Raw genomic sequence first — 5,252 nt, 5'->3', positions numbered from 1 at the left:
GAGGTAGACTTTTTTTACTAGTTAAGCTAAAGTATTGTTTGTTTCTAAGAAGAATTCAAGCCATGGTTTAAAGATTAGCTTAGTGTTAGTGGTTCTTCCTCTGTTCCAGAAAGGCTATTGTCCATGAGAATTGAAAGTCCATTTTGCAAGGTTAGCAATTTGAAACCACCAGCTGCTCCATCGGAAAAAGACAGGGCTTTCTACTTCCATAAAGAATTCCAAGGTCTTGGAAACCCACTAGGACAGTTCCACCCTGCTTTACAGGCTCACTAAGGCTTTTTGAATTGTAGCCAGGCACCATCCAGTCCTTTTGGTCTCTCTGGCCAAGGAGGCAATCAGCCACAGTTCCGTATCCTCCTGTTGATGACTCTTTTTCCGTTGTTGCTCCAGGCGAATAGAGAGCAATTGTTCCTTAGATAACTGCTTGTGAGCTTTTAAGAACCCAACGACTACACAAAGAACGAAGAAGCAGACAGAAACACTAAACACGTTATTAGGTTAAGTAACTGGGGTGCCCCAAGATCCTGAATCTCCAAACCAAGGAACCAGATCCCATAAGGTGTTTGGTCGTAACCTCAAAGCTGTTCTTTTGTTGTCATAAATTCTGGGAAGCTTTTAAGCTTTAGTGAAGCTTCATTTAAAATAGGAATCAATAACTACATAATGTCCCTCCCAAAATTACTGTTAGTCTCAAAAGCAACAGTCTGATGTTGTAAACGTGCTTGCAGCTATATACTTTTAATGTTGTTGGGTGCCGTGGGGTTGTCTCCTACACATGGCCACCCTGTGTACCGCAGGGTGAAACACTGCCTGGTCCTGCACCATCCTCACCATCACTCTTATGTTTGAGCCCATTGTTGCTACTGCTGTGTCTGGAGGGTCTTCCTCTTTTTCACCACCCTCCTTCTACTTTACTGTGCATGATAATCCTGTTCTAGGGACTGGTCTCTCCTGATAAAATGTCCAAGGTACTGTTGCAATGTTTTGCTATCCTCACTTTTAATTATTACATATTAGAACAACTAATGTTGTTTGAAGGTCTTTACATCAGTGTGTTTTGTACCCAAAAAGGCAGTATTTTTGCCGTATTTGAAAGATGAGAGTGTTTGCAAGGGCCTAAAAGAGCACAAAGACCAAAAATGTAAAAGAAAGTAAACTAGTTCTCTCTAGATTTGACTGAGGCAGTGATGGTATTGCCCACTTATACGCCACAGCAACACTTATATTGAGAAGGTAGAGGACAAGAATCCTTATATATTTTTTCAAGGATTCGTAATGTATGAGGGAGCTTCAAATAGTTCATGGAAAAATGAAAAGATAGTGGAATTTTTCCTACAAACTTTTTGAAGCCTCGTTGTTTTTATAGTGCCGGTGGCATTTCTAGAGCTAGAATTAAAGACCAGACTTAGTCTCTGCCCTGTTGACTATTTACATGATGTTAAGCCACTGTGTTAAGTGGAGAGAGAAGTGTTGCGGGAGCAGAGGCTGGAAATGCACCTTGGAGGAAGCACGTCAGACTGGAAAAGCTCCTTGTAGGAGATGACACTGGACCTGAGTCTCAAACAGTAAAAGTTATGGGGCAGGGACAAACAGAAGAGAAAGTAACCAAGCAGAGAAAATGGTATTTTAAAAGCTCCACTGAGAGAAAGCATGGCTTATTGCTATCATGTGTTCAAGAAAGGAGTGGCAAGAGATAACACTGGTGGGAGATAAAGTAGGATCACATTATGGAGACCCATGTTTGGACTTTACTCATGTTTGGACTTTACTCCGAATGTTCTGATGAGTAATGTGTGGTATTAAGTTATGTTTACATCTGAGGATATAATCTGTATAACATGAAGAGTGGATCAAGATGATTTATAACTGGAATTAGAGGAAGTTAGCTAAAAGTTCAAAGTATGACCCTTGAGAATGGATCTGTGGATGAAGATTATAGTGACTAAAGACCAGATGAGTTGTGAAATGAAGAAAGCAAACAATAATTTAAATAACAGGAAGGAAATAAAAGACAAATAGATGTCAGCAGAGACTCTGAAATGTGTTCTTGAACATAGAGTAGCTAAAGCAAGTAGAAGAAATGATGAAGTAAAAACCGAAGATTTCAGAATGTTGCGGGTTCGGATAAATGACAGCCACTGTACTGTCTTGATATTTTAAAGAGCCTTTATTCAGTTATAATTGGACTGCTAGAATCTAAAAGTGATTCTTTGATTGCAGTCCTGAGTCCACCTTTCAGTTCATCATTAAAGGTGAAAAACTCACTTATCCTTTGTCTAAGTCTTAAACAAGCGTGGACAGAGCAGAAGCAAAAATTAATGTTACTGCTCTATAGGGTTAGGGAGCGTTACAGGGTACAGCATTGATTACAACATCCTGGTAACTTCAAGAAACTTGTAAAGTTGTAAAGCATGGTAACTTGTAAAGCATGCATTACAAGGTTCCTTCCTTATAAAAGAAACAATGCCAAAATTGACTATAACATCCAGGTTACCATAACAAGATTAACTACGCCATCAGATTACAACATCAAAGGGGAACGATATTGAATCAGAACAAATGATATTGATGACTAGTGTAAACTAATTGTAGTGTCCAGAACCTGGGTACATGCGAGTACATTCTAAAATCTATCACTAGTAGGACTTTCTGAGGTGGAAGAGGGAAGGAGGCAGGCCATTCAGCAGCTAAAAATGGAGTTTCTTTTGCTAGTTTACCTCAAGAAGGTGGCTCAAAAAGGCATAGTTTTAAAATGAAATGGGCAGTGTCTGAAAGGACTGCAGTTAAAGTTGCCAAAGATTTCCTTTTTCTTGGATCCACAATCCACGCCCAGGGAAGGAGCAGTCAGGAGATCGGATGACATGCTGCTTTTGGTCACATCTGCTGCAGAAGACCTCGTTAACGTGTTCGGAAGCAGACATGCCACATGGAGGATGAAGGTGCATCTGGCCCCAAGCCATGGTACTTTCTTTTTTTGAGCAGTTTATTCTGGTCCGAGTGAAAGTTTGCATTGTAAATTAGTTTCACGTTTAGTTGTCTGACATTGGTTGCAATCCCCGCAATGTAACAGCACTCGTTCTCCTTCCTCTGTGGGTCCCTGGTCATCATTCATTGCTTTCCAGCCTCCGCTACCTTCATAGCTTTCTTCTGCAGCAAATGCAGCTCTTTTGGTTTTGTAGGGTTGACCGTTCGGAGAATTACATTCCTCACAAGTATTATCGCTCACTTTATGGATCTTGCTGTTTGACGGAAAGGAGCTCTGCATGATTGTGTTCAGTTCCAGGTTTGAAGGGTGTCTAAGGGCCCTGGTCTCAGGGGTTCCCCGATCTATCAAACCAGTAAGTCCGGTCTTTTTCATGATTTTGCCATGATATTTCTTTCTTTTTAAAAATTTTATTGACACCGCATCCACATTTCATACAATTAAATAGTTCAACTATAGCCATGATATTTTCAAATACTGGATGATAATATAAAGATGACAAAGGAAGAATTGATGCATTTGAATTATTGTGTTGGTGAAGAATATTAACCAACCTTTGACTGCAGGAAAAACAAATCTATCGTGGAAGAAATACAGCCAGAGTTCTCTCAACTACTTTGAACATGCTATCAGGGGGGACCAGTCCCTGGAAAAGGACAGCATACTTGGTGAAGTAGAGGGTCAGAGAAACAGAGGAAGACCTGTAAGGAAATGGATGGGTACAGTGACTGCAACAGTAGACTCACACATGACAGTGATTGTGAGGATGTGTTTTGTTGTGTTGTGTGAAGGTTGGTGTGAGTCAGAATGACATCTCACAGCAACAACAGATAGGAGGAGGTAGGGAGTCCTCATAAAACAATAGTTAAGAGCTGAGCTGCTAGCCTGGTTAACCCAACAGCTACTACATGGGAGAATAGGCCTGGCAATGTGCTTCTATAATCACAACCTTGGAAACTATATGGGGCACTGTAGTCTGTCCTGTAGGGTTGCTATGAGTCCCAGTCAACAGGGCAACACATAGCAAAAACCTTGAGTGTAAAGGCAAAGGGCATCTATTCAAGAGATAGACAAGATAAAGCATGTGGACTGACAAGCTGGGAGAGTAAGGTAGGTTAACACATGGAGGCTCCTTTATTGCCAAGAATGCTGACACACATTTCCTTATTCTCATTGCTTTGTTGGTTGCTGTCTAGGTAATTTTGATTCACAGCAACCCCATGTGACAGAATAGGGTTTTCTTCTGGAATCTTCATGGACGTAGATTAACTGGTCTTTTCCCCATAGAACTACTGAGTGGGTTTGAACTTAACAACCATTCGGGTAAGCATTTGATTTGGAATTTGTCCTAGTGTCCCTATTATGCAAATGGAAAGGTTGAGACTCAAAATATGCTAACAGCCAGCCAACGAGTGCTATCATTCAAACTCCAAACTGGCTTCTCCAAAGACCATGCTATCAGCCACTGCTTCATACTGCCGAGCAGTCTGCAGGTTAGCAGTGCTGGATCATGGATCAGCAGGGTCTGAAGGATGAGGGGACAGTGTCCGGAAAGGTGATAAGTTGTGTTGTAGACATTTTAGTCCCAGCTGCCTTTGGGACATCCAGACAGATATAGCTAGGTGAAAGCTGGATATAAAAGCTTGAATTCAGAAAAATGGTCGTGAATTGGATGTGCTGCTCTAGGAGCCAATGGTGTTACTCAGCAAGTGCACTGGGTGGTTCTGAGATGATGGTGGTTGGAGACTTGGGAGAATGAGTTGTGCCTGTGTAGAATGATCAGTTGTGTTATTCTGGACCTACTTTCCGATACTATAACAAATATTGTCCTGCCCCTACCAAACACCAAAAAGCAGGCACTCTTCTCTCCTTTTTGTTCAGTAGTAGAATGCAGTTAGCAATTGTCCATGGTAATGGATAGTCTCCTTTTTTTTTTTTTTAGTCGTTTTATTAGGGGGTCATACAACTCTTACCACAATCCACACATACATCAATTGTGTAAAGTGCATTTGTACATTCATTGCCCTGATCATTCTCAAAACATTTCCTCTCCACTTAAGCCCCCGGCATTAGGTCCTCATTTTCCCCCTTTCTCCCCACTCCCTCCTCCCTCACGAGCCTTTGATAATTTATAAATTGTTATTTTGTCATATCTCGCCCTGTCCAACATCTCTTCACTTTTCTGTTGTCCGTCCCCCAGGGAGGAGGTCACATATAGTTCCTTGTAATCGGTTCCCTCTTTCCAACCCACTTTCCCTCTACCCTCCCA

Source organism: Echinops telfairi, unplaced genomic scaffold (assembly GCF_000313985.2).
Source record: "Echinops telfairi isolate 266 unplaced genomic scaffold, ASM31398v2 ScPeMD7_7457;HRSCAF=8495, whole genome shotgun sequence".
In the NCBI taxonomy this organism is placed as follows: Eukaryota; Metazoa; Chordata; class Mammalia; order Afrosoricida; family Tenrecidae; genus Echinops; species Echinops telfairi.
The sequence above is the reverse complement of the archived record's forward strand: the minus strand, read 5'-3'. Positions refer to the sequence as shown.